The sequence below is a fragment of the Carcharodon carcharias genome, chromosome 2 (genome assembly GCF_017639515.1).
Source record: "Carcharodon carcharias isolate sCarCar2 chromosome 2, sCarCar2.pri, whole genome shotgun sequence".
Classification (NCBI taxonomy): domain Eukaryota; kingdom Metazoa; phylum Chordata; class Chondrichthyes; order Lamniformes; family Lamnidae; genus Carcharodon; species Carcharodon carcharias.
The window spans coordinates 10,874,672-10,902,482 of NC_054468.1; the positions used below are offsets into that span (position 1 = coordinate 10,874,672).

Genomic DNA, 27,811 nt, shown 5'->3' on the forward strand with positions numbered 1-27,811 from the left:
TTGCGTTCGAGTCCAAGAAAGAGTTGAAATATAAGCTGGTTTAAAGTGTGTGTGTGGGGGGTGGAGAGATAGAGAGACAAAGAGGTGGGGGGGGGGGGGGTGTGGTTGTAGGGACAAACAAGCAGTGATAGAAGCAGATCATCAAAAGATGTCAACGACAATAGTACAATAGAACACATAGGTGTTAAAATTAAAGTTGGTGATATTATCTAAACGAATGTGCTAATTAAGAATGGATGGTAGGGCACTCAAGGTATAGCTCTAGTGGGTTTTTTTTTATATAATGGAAATAGGTGGGAAAAGGAAAATCTTTATAACTTATTGGAAAAAAAAGGGAAGGGGGAAACAGAAAGGGGGTGGGGATGGGGGAGGGAGCTTACGACCTAAAGTTGTTGAATTCAATATTCAGTCCGGAAGGCTGTAAAGTCCCTAGTCGGAAGATGAGGTGTTGTTCCTCCAGTTTGCGTTGGGCTTCACTGGAACAATGCAGCAAGCCAAGGACAGACATGTGGGCAAGAGAGCAGGGTGGAGTGTTGAAATGGCAAGCGACAGGGAGGTTTGGGTCATTCTTGCGGACAGACCGCAGGTGTTCTGCAAAGCGGTCGCCCAGTTTACGTTTGGTCTCTCCAATGTAGAGGAGACCACGTTGGGAGCAACGAATGCAGTAGACTAAGTTGGGGGAAATGCAAGTGAAATGTTGCTTCACTTGAAAGGAGTGTTTGGGTCCTTGGACGGTGAGGAGAGAGGAAGTGAAGGGGCAGGTGTTGCATCTTTTGCGTGGGCATGGGGTGGTGCCATAGGAGGGGGTTGAGGAGTAGGGGGTGATGGAGGAGTGGACCAGGGTGTCCCGGAGGGAGCGATCCCTATGGAATGCCGATAAGGGGGGTGAAGGGAAGATGTGTTTGGTGGTGGCATCATGCTGGAGTTGGCGGAAATGGCGGAGGATGATCCTTTGAATGCGGAGGCTGGTGGGGTGATAAGTGAGGACAAGGGGGACCCTATCATGTTTCTGGGAGGGAGGAGAAGGCGTGAGGGCGGATGCGCGGGAGATGGGCCGGACACGGTTGAGGGCCCTGTCAACGACCGTGGGTGGAAAACCTCGGTTAAGGAAGAAGGAGGACATGTCAGAGGAACTGTTTTTGAATGTAGCATCATCGGAACAGATGCGACGGAGGCGAAGGAACTGAGAAAATGGGATGGAGTCCTTACAGGAAGCGGGGTGTGAGGAGCTGTAGTCGAGATAGCTGTGGGAGTCGGTGGGTTTGTAATGGATATTGGTGGACAGTCTATCACCAGAGATTGAGACAGAGAGGTCAAGGAAGGGAAGGGAAGTGACAGAGATGGACCACGTGAAAATGATGGAGGGGTGGAGATTGGAAGCAAAATTAATAAATTTTTCCAAGTCCTGACGAGAGCATGAAGCGGCACCGAAGTAATCATCGATGTACCGGAGAAAGAGTTGTGGAAGGGGGCCGGAGTAGGACTGCAACAAGGAATGTTCCACATACCCCATAGAGACAGGCATAGCTGGGGCCCATGCGGGTACCCATAGCCACACCTTTTATTTGGAGGAAGTGAGAGGAGTTGAAGGAGAAATTGTTCAGTGTGAGAACAAGTTCAGCCAGACGGAGGAGAGTAGTGGTGGATGGGGATTGTTCGGGCCTCTGTTCGAGGAAGAAGCTAAGGGCCCTCAGACCATCCTGGTGGGGGATGGAGGTGTAGAGGGATTGGACGTCCATGGTGAAGAGGAAGCGGTCGTAAGCTCCCTCCCCCATCCCCACCCCCTTTCTGTTTCCCCCTTCCCTTTTTTTTCCAATAAGTTATAAAGATTTTCCTTTTCCCACCTATTTCCATTATATAAAAAAAAAACCCACTAGAGCTATACCTTGAGTGCCCTACCATCCATTCTTAATTAGCACATTCGTTTAGATAATATCACCAACTTTAATTTTAACACCTATGTGTTCTATTGTACTATTGTCGTTGACATCTTTTGATGATCTGCTTCTATCACTGCTTGTTTGTCCCTACAACCACACCCCGCCCCCCCCACCTCTTTGTCTCTCTATCTCTCCACCCCCCACACACACACTTTAAAGCAGCTTATATTTCAACTCTTTCTTGGACTCGAACGCAAGTTCTGTCGAAGGGTCATGAGGACTCGAAACGTCAACTCTTTTCTTCTCCGCCGATGCTGCCAGACCTGCTGAGTTTTTCCAGGTAATTCTGTTTTTGTTTTGGATTTCCAGCATCCGCAGTTTTTTTGTTTTTATCTCTGAGTATTGAAGACTACTATAGTGACAATAAGCTTTTTGTACTTCAAAGTAACTAGTATCAGGTTTCTACTGCATTCGTTGCTCCCAATGTGGTTTCCTCTACATTGGAGAGACCAAACGTAAACTGGGCGACCGCTTTGCAGAACACCTGTGGTCTGTCCGCAAGAATGACCCAAACCTCCCTGTCACTTGCCATTTTAACACTCCACCCTGCTCTCTTGCCCACATGTCTGTCCTTGGCTTGCTGCATTGTTCCAGTGAAGCCCAACGCAAACTGGAGGAACAACACCTCATCTTCCGACTAGGCACTTTACAGCCTTCCGGACTGAATATTGATTTCAACAACTTTAAGTCTTGAGCTCCCTCCTCCATCCCCACCCCCTTTCTGTTTCCCCCTTCCTTTTGTTTTTTTCCAATAAATTATATAGATTTTTCTTTTCCCACCTATTTCCATTATTTTTAAGTATTTTAAAATATTTTATGCTCTCCCCATCCCCACTAGAGCTATACCTTGAGTACCCTACCATCCATTCTTAATTAGCACATTCATTTAGATAATATCACCAACTTTAACACCTATGTGTTCTTTTGTTCTATTGTTGGTGACATCTTTTGATGATCTGCTTCTATCACTGCTTGTTTATCCCTACAACCACACAACCCCCCCTCCACTTCTCTCTCTCTCTCTCTCTCCCCCCCCCCCCATATCTTAAACCAGCTTATATTTCAACTCTTTCTTGGACTCGAACTCAAGTTCTGTTGAAGGGTCATGAGGACTCGAAACGTCAACTCTTTTATTCTCCGCCGATGCTGCCAGACCTGCTGAGTTTTTCCAGGTAATTCTGTTTTTGTTTTGGATTTCCAGCATCCGCAGTTTTTTTGTTTTTATCTTAGTATCAGGTTTGTTCAGTTGGTGGTACTTTTGTTTCTTAACCAGAAGATTATGGTTCTGGCTCCATACCAGGACTTGAGCCAACTGGGTGTGAGTCAGATGAAAGGCACTCCAAATGTGTTCTGCTTGGCATGACCTGAACCCACCTGCATTTGCTTGATCCCTGGCAGGGATGGAAATGGAAGGGGAATGGTTGCCATCTGCTAGGCCTTCCAGCAGCTGTCCAAAAATAGCAACTGGAAGATTTCTGCATACTATGTCTGTTCTGTTAAACCTGTGAAAGAGAGAAAACTCCCTTGCACCCAAACTTCTCAGATCCTTCAGTCTGACTGTGCTCATCCAAGTGGCAAGCAGAGACTTAGAAAAATAGGCAGGGGGCACCATGGTTCCTGCTTCATGAGTATTGTATTACTATACTTGTAACTACACTGCCTCGGGGAAATCCCTGAGAGTACCCAGGCAATGCAAAGGATCTGGAGACCTGACATCATTCATGGGTTTCTACGTCTTTTTCTTCAAGAGGAATCAGCATTCTGAAGGCAAAAGGAAGAGGAAATTTATCCCTGCAATCACAGGATGTCCCCAAGCACTTTACAGCCAATGCAGTACTTTTTGAATTGTACTCACTGTTGTAATGTAGAAAATGCTGTACCTAATTTGCAAACAGCAATTAGGCCCCAACAACCAGCAATGTGATAAATGACCAAATCATCCGTCTTTTATGATGTTCATCGAGGGTTGGACAGAATACCAGGGATAATCCCCCTGCTCTTCTTCTCAATACTGGCTTGAGATCTTTTACATCCACTTGAGAAGGCAAACAGAGCCTTGGTGCAACATTTCATCCAAAAGACAGTACTTCCAATAGTGCTGCACTCCCACACTACTGTCTGAGTATCAGCCAGATTTTGTGCTCAGATTCTGGAGTGGGACTTGAACCCTTCTGACTCAGAAACATAAGAGCTAACAACTGAGCCAGAGATGACACCATGACTGTGCAGGTGCTTCAGTGTAGTACTTTATTGCCAGAGGTTCTGTCTTTTGGAGGAAACTTTAAATCAAGGTCATGTCTGCCGATCCAGTGGCTCAGGTTCATTAAAGATGCAGTGGAACCCTTTGAATGAGAGCAGTGAGTTCTCTTGTGTCAAAGCCATTCATCTCCATCAACAACAATTTATCCGATTTGCTGTTTAGGAACAAATTTGCTGTTGTATTTGTAATCACAACAATAATAACTACTTTAAAAGCATTTCTTTGCTCAGGATGTCATTGGATACATAAAAGTTCTTCCTTTTTTCTTGGATAGCCTCTAGCGTTTTTGAACAGGAGGTTTTGTGACTTTAAAAAAATATAACGTTATCATTTGTTCAAAACAGCGTTGAATCCCATCATGATTAAATACCTCTTCAAAGCTATTTGGCCACAATTAATTTTAGGCAAAAACCCAGTGCACAAAGCTAATTATTAGTATATAAACCACACAGATTTGTGCAACTATACCTTCTTTATTACTTGAATGCTGTGAATAAATGTATGCAATCTGTCTTCATAAAAAATATACTCAAAGCTTTATCATTTAAGAGATAAATTATATGGCTAACTGGGTAACAGTGGATCAGAACACTAATCATTGACTCTGGAACCTGGTTTGAATCTAACCCAGATTAATGTGATGAAGGTTCCTTTCAAAGCCAGTGTGCCCTCTAAGCCGCATAGTGCATGGCTACATAGCGATCCAGAATATGCCCTACAGTGCAAAAACCAGGCTACGTATGGTGAAGATAAATTAAAGGGAACATCATTCATAGTGAATGCCAGATGCTAAGTGGTGCAAATTTACAAACAAAACTGTCTAAAATTCCCTGCACAGCTGCGAGAAATAGCAACCTCAGCAGGCAGGCACATGTCTCACCCAAAAGACAGCAGATTCAACAATACAGCATTCCCTCGATGCTTCACTGACGCACTGAGCTTGATTGCCTGCTCAGTCTGTAATGGAGGTTTGAACCCACTACCATTTTACTCAGATGAATTCCTCATTCTTGTTTCAACTCCACTTCATTCCAGGAATGGATTCCCTGCCAAACAAAAGTTTCAGTTCCTTGTCCTTACGTAGTTCAATGAAAAGTTTTGATTTGATAATGCTCCTATGAAGAACTTTGCTTGTTTTACTATGTTAAGGGCCCTATATAAATGTAAGTTGTTGTTGTTGATAATGGGATGTTCAGAATGGCAACAACTTGTCCATCAAGCTGCATCACACTTTGAGTCACAATGTCTTAATGATGAGGCACAGCAGCAGCAGAGAATTGAAGAAAAGGAAGCAAATCCTGCACTCCGTATCCCACTATCTTGTGGGATGTTCTGCGGCTCAAGAATCGGCCTGTTCAGTCACATGAAGACCCATGGCAGAAACTCAAGACCCTGAGTAGACGTCATCTTCGAATTGAGGGACAGCTGCCTCTGATGATGGGAATTCCAGTTTTGGCAAAGATTATTATGAGACTGAAAATTCCCACTTGCAGCATGCAGCAAAAAATCATCTACTAGAACAAAGCTACAGTGTCCAGCAGTTACTGAAACTGGGCTGGCAGTGAAGAGGTGTGAGGGAACAGAGCAGGGAGTGATCACTTCATGTTGTATTGGCTTTATCACAGTTCTGAAGTTCTACACAAAAAATCACTAAATTCTAAAAACGAGTATACTTGTGCATAAAGTTTTTGTGCATTTTTAAGATGCCGGCACATTGTGACCTCAATATATTTGCTTATAATGAGGTAGAACATTTTTTTGTTATAAGTATATCTTCTTACTGCTCTTTGCACCTCAGTACTTTCCAATAAATGACCAAGAATGCAATCCAACAATCATTATACAGTGAGAGGGAACACTGATAGAGGTTTGATAGAAGTGTTCAAGATCATGAAGTGTCCAGACAGGATAGGGCGAAACTGTTCCCATTGGCAAAAGGGTTGAGAACCAGCAGACATCTATTTAAGCTGAATGACAAAAGAACCATAGATGACATGAGAATTTTTTTTAACACAGTTATTGGTTAGGATCTGGAATGCACTAACTAAGAATGTGGTGGAGGCAGATTCACTCGTGGCTTTCACCAGACAATTGGATAAGCACCGAGATAAAAGCAAAGAACTTCGGATGTTGGAAATCCAAAACAAAAACAAAAATACCTGGAAAAACTCAGCAGGTCTGGCAGCATCAGACGCTTCCTCCTACCTCTCCCTGGACCATGACCCCACACTCAGTGCCATGCGCTGCCATATGAACACACTCAACCTCTCCCTCCAGCAGCACCGCCGCACCTTTTTCAAAGCTGCGTGTGCCCCCAGTTTCATTTTATTCTTCGTCTCATCCGACGCCTCAACAAGAAACTTTTTCTCTTTCTCTCAAGTGCTAAGGGACGTAAGCTCCAACGACTCATCGACACCAACACCCATCTAGGACCCTCCAACCCTGCCTGTCCCTCTGTCCCCATCTCGTCTTCCAGTCCCAGCCCCAGCTGTGTATTCACCATACCCCCTGACCTTCCCCTTTCCGACGCTGAACATTCAGTGCTCAGCAAAGGACTTAGTTTCATACCCTTATGCTCTCACCTCAATGAATTTTGGGCTCGGCATGATGCTGAACTCTTCTTCTGCCGTCTTCGTCTCCGGGCTCACTTCTTTCGGCAGGAGTCCTCTCCCCGTTCAACCCACCTCCAATATTCTCCCTCCACCTGGACCCCTTCCTCTGGATTTTTATCTTCTCTTGATCTTTTCATTGAGAACTGTCGGGGTGACATTAATCATCTCAATTTCTCTGCTCCTCTCACCCATTCTAACCTGTCTCTCTCTCTGAACTTGCTGCACTCCATTCTCTCAGGTCCAACCCTGATATTGTCATCAAACCCGCTGACAAGGGTGGTGCTGTTGTTGTCTGGCGCACTGACCTCTACCTCGCAGAGGCTGAGCATCAACTCGCGGACAATTCCTCCTACCTCCCCCTGGACCATGACCCCACCGATGCTGCCAGACCTGCTGAGTTTTTCCAGGTATTTTTGTTTATGTTTTTGTTTTTGAATTGGATAAGCACCTACAGATTTAATGTTTGCAGGGCTATAGGGAAGGGTGGGGAAATGGACTAAGTGAGTTGCTGTTGCAGACAGCTGGCACAGACTCGATTGGCTGAATAGCCGCATTTTTTGCTGTACCCATTCTATGATTCTAGTTTGATTTACAAGTTGTCAGAACTCAAGCCAGTATGGGACACAATATTGATCTTGTAATGTTTGTCATGTGAGCCGATTACTTTTATTGGATTGTCTCTTTATTTCTTATACAAATAATGCAATGAGAATCTTCATTATTACCATCACAGTTTCAGTAGGGATAATCATCATTATTGTAACAGTGGTTGCACCGGCCGATTGAGCATGCTGTTTCAGATATGTGTTTCAAGGACCCAACTGCAAAAACTATCATTATTGCTTTCATTATATGCTTCTGTCCTGACCCATGCTGGGTTATGATTACTCTCCAATATCTTGCCCAAGTAGCTGTTCCTTATGAGACCCTGGATTGTGGGTAACTTTTACTATGGGCTCTACAGTTAGTCTGTCCCTAACTCACATTCACATAGAGCACTTCAACAAGTCAGTAGGTAGATAATAACCAGAAGCAAGAACCTTGGTTAATGATGTGCTCCTTAACCCAAGGAACGTTTCTACTGTGACTAAATTCCTGCCTGTCAGTTCCATAGGGACAATGTTTCAATTAACCCAAGGATGCTGAGGCTAATTGTAGAAATTCTACCGCTGATCCATTAAGATCAACAGAAATAGTAGATCTTCCTGACGTGATAGCCCAGCATTCTTTGACTTAACCAGCTGAGCCATAGGAGGAGCCCTTGACCTCTCCAAGACCACATAGGATGAGCAATATCACTTACCATCATTACCCCATTAGGATATGTTGTAAATTAGAACAACTCACCTCTTTCTGCTGTGTGTGCAGAAAGCTTAAAGTTAGCCATCTATGGATTTTTCTTGCAGTTCAATGCAGTGAGCTGATACTAACATAACTCAAAAACTGTTGGGGGAGGAAGAGGGGTTGTGGGGTCTCTGCAGCTGGTTGCTGCATCTATTAATTTGCTCCATAATCATAGGCATGATTTTGTTCTTAATTTTTATTACAAAATGCGAATGTGAATATTTCCCTTTGCACTGTGTATAATGAACTAATAAACCCATTTCTAAAGGAAGGTTTTGCGATTTGATTAACTATCCTGCATTGAGGAAATCTTCCCACATCATTTTTACTGGAAACTAGAGCTGTGATCTCAGGAGTCAATTATTTGCTCCCTGCAGAGGGAAATTAAATTATTTAAGTAAATTGCTAAAGGCTTCCAACAAACAACATCCCTACACAGAACAGTAGTTGCTGAGTGTGTGCCTTCTGATTTTAATGATTATTACTATTCACGGAGCTCTGTGTAAATATAGGACTGAAAGCAGTGGTGGCATTTACAGGCTGTTTATGTCAGTGTGCAGTGACGCTCAAGCCCATTTCATACCACCTGAAAGATCAACACAAAATTTTCCTTTAGATGCTGTATGACTGGTTTTGCAGCATCAGGGGGATTTCTTGTTTCAGCTTTTTAACATAGGTTTTTAAATTTATTTTACTTCAGTCTGATTTGATATTTCTAGTTTTCAAGTACTAGTCCACTGTAGAGCTAAAACCAAGAAACAGATTTTATTGGCTCTGTTGTGATAAGCCATGAATTATTAGCTTTTACAGTTCACTTGCTTAACTCAGATCCCCCTGCCTAGGCAGATTTTCAGTGTAGGGAACAAAATGCATATTCAACACAGAAGGAGATTTTCTCAAAACACCACGTGCAACAAAATCATTAACCCGTGTATAAGCAATGGGCTTCCAGTCTTGTTTTACACCACCCAGAGAAAATCCTCCCCTGGAGTAGGGTGAGTTTTCCTGATACTATTATCAATTTAACATTAGGATTACATTTTCACTATCATATACTACTAGACAGAAATTAGGAATTTAGAAAAAAGAATTCTTTTATCCAAAGGGTGACACAGTTCCAGAATGAGTCCGAGGGAGAACACTGAAACAGAGGGAATTGATCAAGAATCTGGAGAAATCGGGGTTGAAGGTTATGATGCAGAGGGAGGTAGCAAAGAATCATAGAATGGTTACAGCATGGAAAGAGGCCATTTGGCCCATCATGTCCATGTTGACTCTCTATTTCAAAGCTCTTTTATTGTACAGACCAGAGCAGGATTGAATTTCTGCGGGGCACCATCCATATATCCATAACTTTGTGTTTGCGCTATTTTTCGGGGTTTCTGCGGCTTGCCTGTTGCCATTATGGTGGAACAACCTTGATGTCATTTCATCCCCAAGTCTGGAAAGAGGCCTGAGGACACCGCTTTCCATGATGTTCAGGTCATGCTGGGACTGCCTGGTCACCAGTCTAATGAAAGCAATGGCCTTATGTTTTGCTGGCTGTCAGATACCCAGGCTATGGGAGCTGGTGTGAGGAGATCAATATAACAGCAGCTATGCACTTATAGTGCCTAATGGCCTTTCCCTGTTCCTAAAAATTCTTAAGTTCTTAATGTGCCAAGCCCATTAAATGATTTATTTTATTCCTCAGGAAATAGAGTTCTGGAACCTGCCAGCACCAAAGAGTCAACAGAATCTGTTTAGCCAGAACACCTACCTTTCATGATTGCAAATGGTGCTGAACTAACATCTTTCCATCTTCATTGGTGACAAGATCTGCTCAAACCCATGTAGCTGCTTTCTAAATGTGTTGCACTGTCAGTCCAGTTAAATATTAATATACTAATTGTTTGTGACCTTTTGAAATTCCAGATTCATCAGAGGTTATGACTAAAGGCTTTGCCCATTGCTAGCCTTCATTAAAAATACTGACATACAATTTCCACTTAATTTCAAAAATAAATTAAAATATGATTATTTTTCTAAAGGTGCATTTCATTCTTCCTACTTCTTCACTGTCTCAGCACACACACCAATTCTTATTCACTCTTTCGCAGGATTTCAAAAATAAACAACTCATTCTGTCTGAAGAAATTTGCAAATTGCAGTATATCTGAGAGGTTGCCACAAAAGGAAAACGTTCACAACCATCCAACGCTTCTCGTTACCTTAGAATGTACTAAAGTACTTTGCAGCTTTACTTTTGACATGTTAACACTGTTATAAATAGACAAACTTGGCAACCAATTTGCACACAGCAAATCTCCACAAATGATAGTATTATTGAGCATATCTCCTGTTTAACTCTTTTCTTCTCCGCCGATGCTACCAGACCTGCTGAGGTTTTCCAGGTAATTCTGTTTTTGTTTTTGTCTCCTGTTTAACTGATGTTTAAAATTAAATGTTGACCAGGACGCCTGAGAGAGCACTTGGGACCTCAGGTTAACAGCTCTTCCAAAATATGATGCCTCCGACAGTGCTGCCCTCCCTCAGTACAGCATTGAAGTGTCAGCCTGGATTATGTACTCAATTCTTCAGAGCTTGAACCCACAACGATGTAATTTAGAAAAAAAAAGTACCACCACTGAGCCAAGGCTGACACTTGGTAAGCTCAAGGCCAATCAAGGAGAACATGCCAAAGTTGAAAAGATTAGGGCTGTTATCCACAATACACTCCAAATATCAAGAGCGATTTCGATGGTGCTACATCCATGTTAACTGGATCATCAGTATGCAGTGAATACTGGAAAAGAAGATAGGACGCAGCAGAAGCCTGTAAAAGAACAAAGCCGGGTGTAGAAATCCAACTCCTTAACACTGCTGGACCCAGTGTTATGGAAGCTGGAGGCCCTCAGAAGTGCAACAGCACACGCTATTATCAGCAAACTATATTATTAGTACGCTGTGTAAATAGTATATGGTATTAACAGTACACTGTGTTAATAGCACACTGTATTAACAGTACACTGAATGAACAGCATACTGAATGAACAGCACACAATATTAACATTTCACTGTATTAACAGCAAATACTATTAACAGTACACTGTATAACCAGTGCACGGTATTGCCAGTACACTGTATTACCAAAACATCGTATTACCAGCACACTGAATGAACAGCACACAATATTAAAAGTTCACTGTATTAACAACAAACAGTATTAATAGTACACTGTATAACCAGTGCACGGTATTGCCAGTACACCGCATTACCAGCACACTGAATTAACAGCACACTGAATGAACAGCACACAATATTAAAAGTTCACTGTATTAACAACAAACACTATTAATAGTACACTGTATAACCAGTGCACGGTATTGCCAGTACACTGCATTACCAGCGCACTGAATTACCAGCACACAATGAACAGCACACAATATTACCAGCACACTGAATTAACAGCACACAATATTAACAGCACACTGTATTAACAGCACACAATATTAACAGCACACTGTATTAACAGCACACAATATTACCAGCACACTGAATTAACAGTACACAATATTACCAGCACACTGAATTAACAGCACACTATATTAACAGCAAACACTATTAACAGTACACTGTGTAAACAGCAGGCATTATTAACAGTACACTATTAACAGCAAATTGTATTACCAACACACTGTACTAACAGTACACTATATTCACAGCACACTGTGTTACCAGTACATGGTACTACCAGTAAATTGTACTAACAGCACAAGGTATTAACAGCACATTGTATTAACAGTAACTCTATTAACAGCACACTGTATTAACAGTGCACTATATTACCAGCATGCGGTATTAACAGTACACAATTACAAGCACATGGCATTAACAGCACACTGTATTAACAATTCACTGTATTAACACTTTACTGTGTAAACAGTACACTGTATTAACAGTAGACAATATTAAATGTACACAGTATAACCAGTACAATGTAGTAACAGCACACTGAATTTCACGTACACTGTATAACAGCAGATGGTATTAACAGTACACTGTATTAACAGCAAATGGTATAACCAACACACTGTACTAACAGTACACTGTATTCACAGCACACTGTATTACCAGCATATGGTATTACCATTACACTGTACAAACAGCATAAGGTGTTAACAGCACACTGTATTAACAGTATACTGTGTTAACAGCACACTGTATTAACAGCACGGTATTAACAGTATACGGTATTAACAGCACACTATAATAACAGTACACTGTATTAGCCATACACTGTATTACCAGCACATGGTACTACCAGTACATTGTATTACCAGTACACTGTACAAACAGTACACTATATAAACAGTACAGTGTATTACCAGAACACGGTATTAACAGCACACTGTATTAAAATTACACTGTATGAATAGTACACTATTTTATCAGAACACTGTATTACCAGCACACTCTATTAACAGCACACTATAATAACAGTACACTGTATTAGCCATACACTGTATTACCAGCACATGGTACTACCAGTACATTGTATTACCAGTACACAGTATAAACAGTACACTATATAAACAGTACACTGTAGTAAAAGTACACTGTATTAACAGCACATGGTACTACCAGTGCACTGTATTATCAGTACATTGTACTAACAGTACACAGTATAAACAGTACACTATATAAACAGTACAGTGCATTACCAGAACACAGTATTAACAGCACACTGTATTAAAACTACACTGTATGAATAATACACTATTTTGCCAGTACACTGTATTACTAACACACTTTTAACAGCACACTCTATTAACAGTACACTGTATTAACAGTACATTGTATTAACAGCAGAGGGTATTAACAGCACACTGTATTAACAGCACACTGTATTAACAGCTCAATGTATTAACAGTAAACTGTTTTACCACCACACAGCATTTCCAGTACACTGTACTAACAGCACACTGTATTAACTGTCCATTGTATTAACAGCACAATGTGTTAATTGTATACTGGATTACCAGTACACTGTATTAACAGCACACTGTTTTACCAGTACACTGTATTAAAAGTGCACTATTAACAGCACACTGTATTTACAGCACATTGTATTACCTTTACATAGTATTAACAACACATGGTATTAACAGCACACTGTATTACCAGCATAAGGTATTAACAGTACATGGTATTAACTGTACACTATTATCAGTACATTATTAACAGTACACAATATTACCAGTACACTGTATTACCAGTACACTGTATAAACAGTACACTGTATAAGCAGCACGCGGTATTGCTAGTACACTGTACTACCAGCACACTGTATTAAAAGTACACCATGTTACCAGCACATGGAATTAACAGCACACTGTATTACCAGCACATTGTATTAACAGCACAGTTTATTAACAGCACACTATTAACAGTTCACTTTATGAACAGCACACACTATTAACCACAAACTGTATTAACTGTACACGGTATTAACATTACGTGTTATTAACAGCATGCTATATTAACAGTATACCGTATTAATTGTGCACTGTATTAACCATAAACAGTATTAACAGTACACTATATTACAAGCATATGGCATCAACAGCACACTGTATTAACAGCATCCAGTGGTCATGGTCCATGTAGGTACCAACGACATAGGCAGGATGAGGAAAGAGGCACTGCATAGTCAGTATGAGGAGCTCGGCACCAAATTAAGAAGCAGAACCTCAAAGGTAATAATTTCTGGATTATTACCTGAGCCGCATGCAAATTGGCATAGGACAAATAAGATTAGAGCAACAAATGCATGGCTGAAAGACTGGTTTGGGAGAAGTGCGTTCCAGTTCATGGGCACTGGCACCAATATTGGGGAAAGTGGAATGTGTGCCTATGTGCTGGGGCTGGTATCCTCATGAACCGCAGAACTAGGGAAGTAGAGAGGGTTTTAAACTGAATAGTGGGGGCAAGGGATCAAATTTGGGAAGATGTGGTAAATCAAAGAGTAGAGACAAGGGCAAGAGAGACAGGTACTAATATGGAAAATGATAAACAGACCGTGACAGGAACAGACAGAGAGTACAAATCTAAGAGTAAATCAGCAGATCAGGCTAGATGCTACAAAAATAATAAAAGGGCAAAATTAAAGGCTCTGTATCTAAACACACGTAGCATTCAAAACAAAACAGTTGAACTGATAGCGCAAATAGAAATAAATAAGTACAACCTGAAAGTCGTTACACAGACATGGTTACAGGATGATAAAGATTGGGACCTGTATATCGAAGGGTATGTGACATTTGGGAAGGACAGGAAGTTAGGAGGCTGGCTCTGTTAATTAATTATGGCATTAGTACATTAGAGCGGACAACCTAAGTTCAGGAAACTAGAATGTAGAAACGGTTTGAGTTGGGATGAGGAATGATAAAGTCAGGAAGTCACTTGTGGAACTGGTGGACAGGCCCCCTAATTGTAACCACATGGTAGGACTGAGTACAGAAAGGTACAGCAATAATCATGAGGGATTTTAATCTATATATAGACTGCAAAAATCAAATGGGCAAAGGTAGTGCAGATGAGGAGTTCATAGAATTTTTCCAGGAAAATTTCTTAGAACAGCATGTTCTGGAGTCAACCAAGAGCAGACTATACTAGACCTGGTATTGAGCAACAATGTAGGATTTATCAACAACCTTGTAATGAGGGAACCCCTAGGTAGCAGTGATCATAATATGATTGAATGCTGCATTCATTTTGAGGGAGAAACGAGTGTGTCCAAGACCAGTATTTTAAACTTAAATAAGGACAATTATGAGGATATGAAAGCAGAGCTAGCTGAAGTGAACTGGCAAAAGAGGTTGAGGTACAGGTCAATAGAAGTTCAGTGGCAGACATTTAAAGGGATATTCCAGAATTCACAGAATGGATACATTCCAATGAGAATGAGAAAGGAAAATTCCAAGGGGAGGGCCCATCATCTGTGGTTAACTAAAAAGTTAAAGGTGGTATCAAACTTAAAGAAAAAACTTATAATTACGCAAAAACGAATGGCAGGACAGAAGATTGGAAAGAATATAAAGAACAGCAAAGAATGACAAAAAGATTAATAAGGAGGGAAAGCATAGAGTAGAAGAGAAAGCTAGCTAGTTACATAAAGATGGATAGTAAGAGATCCGATAGATATTTAAATAAGAAAGGAGTTAACAAAGTGAGCATTGGTCCTATAGAAAGTGCATCTGGGGTATTGATAATGGAAAGTAGGGAGATGGCAGATGAATTAAACAGGTATTTTGCTTTGGTTTTCACTATAGAGGACACAAGTAACATCCTGGAAATAGCTGTAAATCAGGAAATGGAAGGTGGGGGGAGAAACTCAGGAAAATTACAATCACCAGGGAAGTGGCATTGAGCAAATAGGGCTGCGGCTGACAAATCCCCAGGTCCAGATGGACTTTACCCTAAGGTCTTCAAACAGGTGACTAGTGAGATAGTTGACGCACTGGTTTTAATTTTCCTAAATTCCCTAGATTCAGGGAAGATTCCAGTAGATGGGAAAATAGCAAATGCACCTCCTTTATTCAAAAAGGGAGGGAGACAGAAAGCGGGGAATTACCAGTCAGTTAGCCTAACATCTGTCATAGGGAAAACGTTAGAAGCTATTATTAAAGATGTTATAGTAGGGCATCTAGAAAAATTCAAGGTAATCAGGCAGAGTCAGCATGGTTTTGTAAAAGGGAAATCATATTTAACTAATTTATTGGAGTTCTTTGAAGGAGTCGCATGTGCTGTGGATAAAGGGGAACCTGTGGATGTACTCTACTTAGATTTCCAGAAGACATTTGATATGGTGCCACATCAAAGCTTACTGTTGAAAATAAAAGCTCATGGTGTAAGGGGGATACATATCAGCATGGATAGAAGATTGGCTATCTAACAGGGAGCAGAGAGTTGGCAAAAATGGGTCTTTTTCTGGTTGGCAGGATATGATGAGTGGTGTGCCACATGAATCAGTGCTGGAGCCTTAACTCTTTACAATTTATATGAATGACTTAGCTGAAGGGACCAAAGGAACGGTTGCTAAATTTTCTAATGACACAAAGATAGGTAGGAAAGTAGATTGTGAAGAGGACATAAGGAGTCTACAAAGGGACATAGATAGATTAAGTGAGTGAGCAAAGATCTGGTAAATGGAGTAATATGTGGCAAATGTGAAATTGTCCATTTTGGCAGGAAGAATAAAAAGGAAGCTTATTATCTAAATGGTGAGAGATTGAAGAGCTCTGAGATTCAGAAGGATCTGGGTGTCCTAGTGCATGAATCACAAAAGGTTAGTTTGCAGGCACAGCAGGTAATTAGGAAAGTTCATGGAATGTTATCATTTATTGTGAGGGGAATTGATTACAAAAGTAGGGAGGTTATGCTTCAGTTATACAGGGCATTGGTCAGACCACATCTGAAGAACTGTGTGCAGTATTAGTCTCCTTATTTAAGGAAAGATGTAAATGCATTAGAAGCAGTGGAGGGAAGGTTTACTAGAATAATACTAGGAATGGGCGGGTTGTCTTATGAGGAAAGATTGGACGGGTTAAGCTTGTATCCACTGGAATTCAGAAGAGTAAGAGACAACGTGATTTTTAAAGAAAATGCATTCAAGGATGTGGGCTTCACTGGCTGAGCCAACATTTATTGCCCATCCTTAGTTGTCCTTGAGAAGGTGGTGGTGAGCTGCCTTCTTGAACTGCTGCAGTCCATGTGGTGTAGGTACACCCACAGTGTTGTTAGGAAGTGAATTCCAGGATTTTGACCCAGCGACAGTGAAGTAACAGCAATATATTTCCAAGTCAGGATGGTAAGTAGCTTCGAGGGGAACTTCCAGGTGGTGGTTTTCCCATCTACCTGCTACCCTTGTCCTTCTAGATGGTACTGGTCATGGGTTTGGAAGGTGTTGTCGAAGGAGCCTTGGTGAATTCCTGCAGTGCATCTTGTAGATGGTACACTCTGCTGCTACTGTGTACCAGTGGTGGAGGAAGTGAATGTTTGGCCTGGTTTTCACTTGTATTATCCACCTGAAATCTGTCATTATCACACTTCTCCTGCTTCATTCTAATCTCTATTACTTTCATGATCCAGGGAGCTCTGGATTTTTTTGCCTTTGTGGGATATATCTTGAAGGTACTCTGCAGTTGAACTATCTCTTCTTTAAGGGCAGCCCATTGTTCAGTTACAGTTTTGCTTACTAATCTTTTAAATTGATTCCAATTTATCTGGGCCAGATTCATTCTTATTCCATCGAAGTTAGCTTTCCCTCAGTTAATTATACTTACTCTGGATTTCTCCTTCTCCTTTTCAAAAGCCAACTTAAACATTATGGGACGATTATCAAGTTCCACTAAATTGTTCCTCTACTGTCACTTGATCTACTTGGCCCATCTTATTCCCTAGAGCCAGATCCAGCAACGCCTCCTTTCTCATTGGACTGGAAATATATTCCTGTAGAAAATCCTTCTAAACACATTTGAGAAACTCTTGCCCCTTTCTGCCCTTTATACTATCAAGAAAAGACTGAAGGCACTGGATACTGCAAAGGCTTTGGGCCCTGACAACTTCCTAGATGTACTGCTGAAGACTTGTGTTCCAGAACTAACTAAGCTGTTCCAGTACAGCTACAACACTGGCATCTACCTGACAATGTGGAAAATTGCCCAGGTATGTCCTGTACACAAAAATCAAGACAAATCTAATGCAGTCAATTACTGTCCCATCAGTCTACTCTTGATCATCAGCAAATTGATGGAAGGTGTCATCAACTAAGTTACCAAGGAAGACTTACCCAGCAATAACCTAGCGCTCAGTTTGGCTTCTGCCAGGGCAGCCTGGCTTCTGACCTCATTACAACCTTGATCCAAACATGGACAAAAGTGATGACATCCAGAGGTGAGGTGAGCATGACTGCCCTTGACATCAAGGCAGCATTTGACCAAAAATGGCATCAAGAAGTCCGAGCAAAATTGAAGTCTCTCCAATGGTTGGAGTCATACCTAGCACAAAGGAAGATGGTTGTGGTTGTTGGAGTCAATCATCTCAGTCCCAGGACAGCATCGCAGGAGTTCCTCAGGGAAGTATCCTTGACCCAAACATTTTCAGCTGCTTCATCAATGACTTTCCCTCCATCAAAAATTCAGAAGTGGGGATGTTCGATGATGTTTGCAAAATGTTGTGCACCATTCACGACTCCTCAGGTACTGAAGCAGTCTGGCCTGCATGCAGCAAGACTTGGACAACACTGAGTGCTGGGCTGATAAGTTGCAACTAATAATCATGCCATACAAGTGCTAGGCAGACTATCTCCAATATGACAGAATCTAAGAAACTCCCCTTGAAATTCAATGACATTACCATCAATGAATCAACACCCATGAACATTGTGGGGAATACCTTTGACCAGGAACTGAACTGGGCTAACCATATAAACATTGCGGCTACAAGAGCAGGTCAGAGGCTGGGAATTCTGTGGCGAGTAACTCACCTCCTAACTCCCCAAAGTCTGTTCACCATCTACAAGGCCCAAGCCAGGAATGTAATGGAATACTAAGATAAATGCAAAATACTGTGGTTGCTGGAAACCTGAAACAAGAACAGAAAATGCATGAAAATCTCAGCAGGTCTGTCAGCATCTGTGATAAAGAAAACAGAGTTAACGTTTCGAGTTCACATGACTCTTCTTCAGAGTTGTAATAGAATACTCTCCACTTGCCTGGATGAGTGAAGCTCCAACAACACTGGATATTATTCAGCACAAAGCTGCCCACTTGATTGACACCCCATCTACCAGCAATGCACAGTAACAGCAGTGTTTGCCACCTACAAGATGCAGTCCAGTAACTCACCAAGGCTCCTTCAACAGCACCTTCCAAACCTGTGACCTCTACCATCTAGAAGGCCAAGGGCAGCAGACACATGGGAAAACCACCCCCTGCAAGTTCCCCTCCAAACCACTCACCACCCTGACTTGGAAATGTATCGCCATTCCTTCACTGTCGCTGGGTCAAAATCCTGGAACTCCCTCCCTAACAGCACTGTCGGTGTACCTACGCCACAGTTCAAGAAGGCAGCTCACCACCACCTTCTCAAGGGCAGTTAGGGATGGGCAATAAATGGAAACCTTGCCAGCAATGCTCACATTCCATGAATGAATTTAAAAAAATCATCCAGTATCTGGCAACTTAAAACTCATTGGATGTATCTTCATCACCACAAGTTGCTGGTTTATTTGCACATTAATCCCAGCGAATACCATAAACTTTGGCAGCAAGTTTCCACAAATTCCACAAATTGAATTTTTACCATTTTTCAAGCACAGGCCCTGTGTTAGGTCCACTGTTCTAAACAAGGTGAAGAAACTCGGATTGGTCAACAATCATCAAGTCCCTTTTAGAATCTTAAACACGGCAGTGACATCATCCCTCAGCCTCTCTTCCAGTGAGAACAAGGCCATTTTCCACAATCATTCTCATAATCTAAGCTCTCCATCCCCTCAATCATTCGGATTGCTTTCTTCATTATACTTGCAAATCTCCTCCATTTAAATTGCCATTTTGTTTAACTGCGTTTCACTTCACCAGCTCAGTAACCCGATGGTGAGAAATTCAGCTCTGCCTGAGATGTATTCCTGTGGTCAGCAGTCTGGCTATGTCTGAATTTTAAAATTCTCATCCTTATAGGACCATGAAACAGTACATCACGGAAGGTAGCCATTCAGCCCATCAATGGCAGTCCTCTTAAGAATAATCAGTTCCATCCCATTCATCTGCTCTTTCCCTATATCCTTGCAATTTATTCTGCTGGTTTTCAAACATCTCCATGGACTTGCTCCTCCCTCTCTCTATAACATCTCTGTAACCAGCTCCACAACCACCCAAGGTCTCTGTGCTCCTTCCGTTTTGGATTTGTGCTTCTCCCCGATTTTAATCACGCTGGCATTGGTATCCATGCCTTCAGCCGGTTAATATCAAGATGCAGCTGGAAGGGAAATGAGGTCAGAAGGGGTAACTGACTGGTGTTAGTTATTGTAACCCTCCAGTTCTTGCCAAGTTTTGAGCAGTTGAAGATCACGGGGCCCATGTGTCCCAAGTTGCACGGGTCATACTTTCCCCCCCACATTGTGCAGATGTCACAATGGACGTGGTTTCAGGTGTAACAATGCGCCCTGAGCTTGCAGATGTCACAATGTCCAGCTGTGTGGACGTCACAATGTCTCAGGGGCCGGGGGTCACCCACCTGGAGAGTGGCCTCCCTGATGCACACTTTTCTCATTCCTCTCAGATACACTTTTCCTTTTGCCTCCTGAAAGACGGATTTGTTTCGAAGAATTAGGAGATACTGGGATCCCCCCCCACCACCACCCTTCCAGCATGGGTTCTGCCGGCAAGTCTGCATCTTTCTGGTTGGCTATTTTGGGTGCGTTTTCTTGGCTGTGGTGACCTTCTATATTTTACCTAAGGTACGGAAACAGCTGATAGTGTAATATCACCTTGGCAATCCAAACATTTGAGTGTGCAGAGAAAGTGCAGCGGAACTCACTGAAAGATAGCAAAAAAAATGGATCTAAGATTTTGAATACTCAGCATTCATGAGTGAATTCAGACCCTATAATCTCATGCCTTCAAAGAATATTTGCCAAACAGCACTGGAAATACACGATGGGCCATACAGCATCTGTAAGGAGAGAATACAAATTATAATTAATTCTCTTTAACTGTTCACAGAAAGGTAGAACGAAACATTACGGAAGCAAGCCGTTCAGCCCATTATGTTTGTGCCGGCTCTTGAAGCAGCTCCAATTCCCATGGTCCTGCATTTTTTTTACCCTTTCATGTATTGTGTTTATCCAATGCGCTTTTGAAAGTTACTACTGAATCTGCTTCCACCGCCCTTTCAGAGAGCGCGTTCCAGGTCACATCAACTCGCTGTGTGAAAAGTAGTTCTTCCCATCTCCCCCTGGTTCTTTTGCATTCACTTTATGTCTGTACATTTATTTATTCATTCATGGGGTGTGGGCTTTGCTGGCTGGGCCAGCATTTATACGCCACCCCTAGTTGCCCTTAAGAAAGGTTGTGGTGAGCTGCCTTCTTGAACTGCTGCAGTCCATGTGGTGTAGGTACACCCACAGTGCTGTTAGGGAGGGAGTTCCAGGATTTTGACCCAGTGACAGTGAAGGAACGGCGATATATTTCCAAGTCAGGATGGTGAGTGGCTTGGAGGGAAACTTCTAGGTGGTGGTGTTCCCATCTATCTGCTGCCCTTGTCCTTCTAGATGGTAGTGGTCGTGGGTTTGGAAGGTACTGTCTAAGCAGCCTTGGTGAATTCCTGCAGTGCATCTTGTAGATGGTGCACACTGCTGCAGGGTCATGAGGACTCGAAACGTCAACTCTTTTCTTCTCCACCGATGCTGCCAGACCTGCTGAGTTTTTCCAGGTAATTCTGTTTTTGTTTTGGATTTCCAGCATCCGCAGTTTTTTGTTTTTACACACTGCTGTTACTGTGCGTTGGTGGTGGAGGGAGTGAATGTTTGTGGATGTGGTGCCAATCAAGCGGGCTGCTTTGTCCTGGATGGTATCAAGCTTCTTGAGTGTTGTGAGATCTGCACTCATCCAGGCAAGTGGGGAGTATTCCATCACACTCCTGATTTGTGCCTTGTAGATGGTGGACAGGCTTTGGGGAGTCAGGAGGTGAGTTACTCACTGCAAGACTCCTAGTCTCTGACCTGCCCTTGTAACCACAGTATTTTTATGGCTAGTTCAGTTCAGTTTCTGGTCAATGGTAACCCCCAGGATATTGTTAGTGGGGGATTCAGTGATAGTAATGCCATTGAACATCAAGGGGCGAAGGTTAGATTCTCTATTGTTGGAGATGGTCATTGCCTGACATTTGTGTGGCATGAATGTTACTTGTCACTTGCCAGCCCAGGTCTTGCTGCATTTGGACATGGCTGCTTCAGTATCTGAGGAGTTTTGAATGATGTTGTAAATTGTGCAATCATCAGCAAACATCCCCACTTCTGACCTTATGATGGAAGGAAGGTCATTGATGAAGCAGCTGAAGGTGGTTGTGCCGAGGACACTACCCTGAGGAACTCCTGCAGTGATGTCCTGGAGCTGAGATGACTGATCTCCAACAACCATAACCATCTTCCTTTGTGCTGGGTATGACTCCAAGCAGCGGAGAGCTTTCCCCCCGATTCCCATTGAATCCAGTTTTGCTCGGGCTCCTTGATGCCACACTCAAGTCAAATGCGTCCTTCATGTCAAGGGCAGTCACTCTCACCTCACCTCAGGGGTTCAGTTCTTTTGTCCATTTTTGAACCAAGGCTGTAATGAGGTCAGGAGCTGAGTGACTCTGGCAGAACCCAAACTGGGCATCAGTGAGCATGTTATTGCTAAGCAAGTGCCATTTAATAGCACTGTTGATGACCCCTTCCATTATTTTATTGATGAGCAAGAGTAGGCTGATGGGGCAGATTGGATTTGTCCTGCTTTTTGTGTACAGAACATAACTGGACAACTTCCTACATAGCCAGGTAGATGCCAGTGTTGTAGCTGTACTGGAAAAGTTTGGGTAGGAGAGCGGCAAGTTTTGGAGCACAAGTCTTCAATACTATTGCTGGAATATTGTCAGGGCCCATAGCCTTTGCAGTATCCAGTGCCTTCAGCTGTTTCTTGATTTCACGTGGAGTGAATCGAGTTGGTTGAAGACTGGCATCTGTGATGCTGGGGACCTCCGGAGGAGGCTGAGATGGATCATCCACTCGGCACTTCTGATGAAGGTTGTAGCAAATGCTTCAGTCTTATCTTTTGCACTGATGTGCTGGGCTCCTCCATTATTGAGGATGGGGATATTTGTGGAGCCTCCTCCTCCAGTGAGTTGTTTAATTGTCCACCACCATTCACAACTGGATGTGGCAGGACTGCAGAGCTTAGATCTGATCCATTGGTTGTGGGATCGCTTACCTCTGTCTATCACTTGCTGCTTATGCTGTTTGCAAGTAGTCCTGTGTTGTAGCTTCTCCAGGTTGACACCTCATTTTTAGGTATGCCTGGTGCTGCTCCTGACATGCCCTCCTGCACTCTTCACTGAACCAGGGTTGAACCCCTAGCTTGGTAGTAATGGTAGAGTGGCGGATATGCCGGGCCATGAGGTTACAGATTGTGTTCGAGTACAATTCTGCTGCTGCTGATGGCCCACAGTGCCTCATGGATGCCCAGTCTTGAGTTGCTAGATCTGTTTGAAATCTATCCCATTTAGCACGGTGGTAGTGCCACACAACACGATGGAGGGTATCCCTCAATGTGAAGGTGGAACTTCATCTCCACAATGACTGTGTGGTGGTCACTCCTACCAATACTGTCATGGACAGATGCATCTGCAGCAGGCAGGTTGGTGAGGATCAGGTCAAGTATGTTTTTCCCTCTTGTTGGTTCCCTCAGCACCTGTCGCAGACCCAGTCTAGCAGCTTTGTCATTTAGGACTTGGCCAGCTTGGTCAGTAGTTGTGCTACCGAGCCACTCTTGGTGATGGACATTGAAGTCCCCCACCCAGAGTACATTCTGTGCCCTTACCATCCTCAATGCTTCCTCCAAGTGATGTTCAACATGGAGGAGCACTGATTCATCAGCTGAGGGAGGGTGGTACGTGGTAATCAGCAGGAGGTTTCCATGCCCATGTTTGACCTGATGCCATGAAACCTCATGGGATCCGGAGTGGATGTTGAGGATTGCAAGGGCAACTCCCTCCCAACTGTATAGCACTGTGCCACCACCTCTGCTGAGTCTGTCCTGCCAGTGGGACAGGACATACCCAGGGATGGTGATGGTGGAGGCTGGGACATTATCTCTAAGGTATGATTCGGTGAGGATGACTATGTCAGGCTGTCACTTGACTAGTCTGTGAGACAGCTCTCCCAATTTTGGCACTAGACCTCAGATGTTAGTAAGGAGGGCTTTGCAGGGTCCGCAGTGCTGAGTTTGCCGATATCGTTTCCAGTGCCTAGGTCGATGCCAGGTGGTCCGTCTGGTTTCATTCCTTTTTCGAGACTTTTTAGTGGTTTGATACAACTGAGTGTCTTACTAGGCCATTTCAGAGGACATTGCTGTGGATCTGGAGTCACATGTGGGCCAGACCAGATAAGGACAGCAGATTTCCTTCCCTAGAGGACATTAGTGAACCAGATGGGTTTTTACAACAATCGGTGGTCATCATTAGACTTTTAATTCCAGATTTTTATTGAATTCAAATTCCACCATCTGCCCATCCAGCCACCCCACATCCCCCTCCCCACCCCTCTACACCAACCCTCCTGCCACTGGAAACAGTCCTCCCAACATCGCCATGAAATCTCTTCTTAACCTAACCAGCTCTGTTCTGATAAATACGAAAAGCGTCAGTAAACTCTCCCCTTTTCCCAGATGCTGACTGATCTGCTGTGCATTTCCAGCGCATTATTTTTTATTTTACTGAAAATCTCTTGAATATTTTATTAATTATTTTGGGAAACTGTTGAGAATAAGGGAGAAAAATAGACAGGGTATAACCGCAGGCAGCTGATTCACTCGAGCTGGCTTTGTGCCCAGTGCTCAAGATAGTTTTATTGTAAAATCTCAGTCATGGTGGCAGCCAACTTGAGCACAGAAGATCCCAGAAACAGTAATGATCAGATCATCTGTTGATGGAGTCATGGGGTAAATATTTACCAGGACACTGGGTGGAACTCCCCTGCTCTTCAAAATAATGTCTTATGACCTTCTACTTGACCCTGAGGGGACACACTGGGCCTCGACTTAACATTTCACCTTTTAGATAGCACCATCACATTCGTGACACTCTCTCAGCCCAGTTTCTGTGCTCAAGTCTCTGCAGTGAAACTTGAATCCACAATCTTCCGAATCAGAGGCTCGAGAGCTAGCTCCTCACTCACCCATGATTGAGACTGTGCAAGAAAACCAACACTGTCATAGAAGGATACAGCACAGAATGAGACCATTCGGCCCATCATATCTGTGCCAGCTCTTTGAAAGAGCTGTCCAATTAGTTCCATTCTCCCTGCTCTTTCTCCTGCAATTGTTGCTTCGCTACAAGAAAAATCACAGAAATCTACAGCGCAGTATTTATACAATTCCTACCTGAAGGTTATTATTGAATAATTACTGACCCAGCTTCACCCAAACTCTCAGGTCATGGATTCCAGGTCGTAACAACTCACTTTGTAAAAGTACTTTTCTTAATGTGGCTGCTGGTCCTTCTACCAATCAACTTTAAATCTGTGTCCTCTGGTTACTGACAGCCACTAGAAACAGTTTCACATAGCAACACAGGGACATGGGAACTTAGGAACACAAGAACATGAGAATACTGGAACAGATGAATATTGGAACTCAGGAACACAGGAACATGGGAACATTGGAACACAGGAACACAGGAACATAGGAACATGTGAACATGGGAACATAGGAACATGAACATGAGAACATAGGAACACAGGAACATAGGAACACAAGAACATAGGAACACAAGAACATGGGAAGATAGGAACAGGAACACAGGAACATGGAAATATAGGGCAGAATTTTCCCCCCATTGGCGGGGGAGTTCAGGAGCGGGCACGTGGAGGTGCGCCTCCGATCAGCATCCCCGATCATGGGCGTGCCGCCATTTTACGTAGGTGGGCCAATTAAGGCCCACCCAGCGTGACAGCCGCCAGGAAGAGCTATGCGTTCCCTGTGCAGGCGGGGGGGCGGGATTCCCTGAGCTGAAAGTGCACTATTCGGACATGCTCATGAAAGAGCGCGCACGTCTCCCTGAGGCTAAGTGCAGCCTCAGGGAGATCGGCTCCACATTAAAAAATGCTAAAAATAGAAAAAAAAATTTCACTGACATGTCCCCTCATGTGACACTGTCACATGAGTTGGGACATGTTCCTCACTTTTAGTGAAACCTTTATCAAATATTTACAAACCTATATGAAACCTCATCCTGCCCTGGATGAGGTTTGATGCTTTTTCTATTGCCCGCCAGGGCTCCTGGCCTGTCCACCAACCTTAAGGTTGTATGGACAGGTCCATTAATAACCCTAATTACTTTGTCAATTGCCTCAGTTGGCCATTGACAGGTCGGCGGGTGCACAGCTGAATCGGCTGTGCCTCCGCTGACCTGAAAATTGAAATGAGGCGGGGTGTCCCGACGTTTTCCCGGGTCATGAGGATTCGAAACGTCAACTCTTTTCTTCTCCACCGATGCTGTCAGTCCTGCTGAGTTTTTCCAGGTAATTCTGTTTTGTTTTGGATTTCCAGCATCCGCAGTTTTTTTGTTTTTATCAACTTTGAATATATTCAATGACCCAGCCTCCACTGCTCGCTGGAGAAGGGAAATCCACAAACTAACGACCCTCTGAGAGAAAAACATTCTCTTCCTCTTCATCTTAAAAGGGAGCTCTCTTATTTTTAAACTGTGTCCCCTAGTTACTCTCTAACTTACTTTACGAATTAATTAATTTTGAATGCCTTTATTAAATCTTCCTTTAACCTTCTCTGCTCTAAGGCGAACAATCCCAATTTCTCTCATCATAACTGAAGTCTCTCATCCAGAAATGCGTACAATGGACAAAAAAAAACAGCTTTTGTTAGTGCTAGTCCCACATCCTCACATACTTAAAGCACAAACTGATGGGAATCTTCACCAATGCAGTTGCCACAATACTGTGGTAGAAATCTGTCTCCATATATGAAGCAAATGTAAGTTGGCAACAACACCACAACAACCCACCTTTGGGTTTCTCTTCCCCAGCCTTTCAACTCGTGAGGCAACGGTTCTCACCTTGAGGTTCAACTCTGTGTTAAACCTCACTGTGTGTGGCTCAGGAGCTCCACTCTGACATGACAGCCTGGGAGACAACCCATGAAACACAAGGCAACATGTCAACCTCACAAAGATATTAATGTTCCGAAGAACAAGGCATCAGTCGTAGCTCGGTCACTTCCATTTGGGTCAAAGAATGTGGTTCAAATCAAACTTCAGAGACCTGAGGACAAAAATCTAGGCTGGCGCTCCTAGTGCCATTACTGACAAAGTGCCAGAAATGCTGTTCTTTGGATGAGATGTTAAATCTAGGCTCTGTCTGCCCTTTCACATGCATGGAAAAAGATTCCACAGCACTATTCCAAGGGTGTCCTAGCCAACCACAATGGCTGTAAAGTCCTTTGGGATGGCCTTGGGTTGTGAAAGGTGCTATAGAAATGCAAGGTTTTTCTTTCTTAGAACATGCTTATGAACAAATAACAGCACCACATTTTCAATCTCGCACCTGAAGGTGACAGGTCTTATCTGCCAGGAGAACACAGTGAGAGATTGTGAGAAAGTTAGGCTTGAATTTAAATAGAACCAACAACACAGAAACAGGCCATTCAGCCCGACTGGTCCCTGCTGGTGCTAATGCTCCTCTTATACTTCATCTCATCTCATCAACATATCTTCTAAACCTTTCTCCCTAACGTGTTTATCTCTAGCTCCTGCTTAAATGCATCAGTTTAATTCACTCAGCCGCTCCCTGTGGGAGTAAGTTCCACATTTTCACCATTCTCTGGGTAAAGAGGTTTCTCCTGAAT

The 27,811-nt window shown here is 43.0% G+C and overlaps 1 protein-coding gene across 1 annotated transcript in view; it reads left to right on the forward strand.

Moving 5' to 3' along the window:
- The window catches only part of LOC121273751 (zonadhesin-like), a 112,343-nt gene that overhangs the window by 79,685 nt on the left and 4,847 nt on the right, over nt 1–27,811 (forward strand). The gene's annotated exons all lie outside the window — the stretch shown is intronic.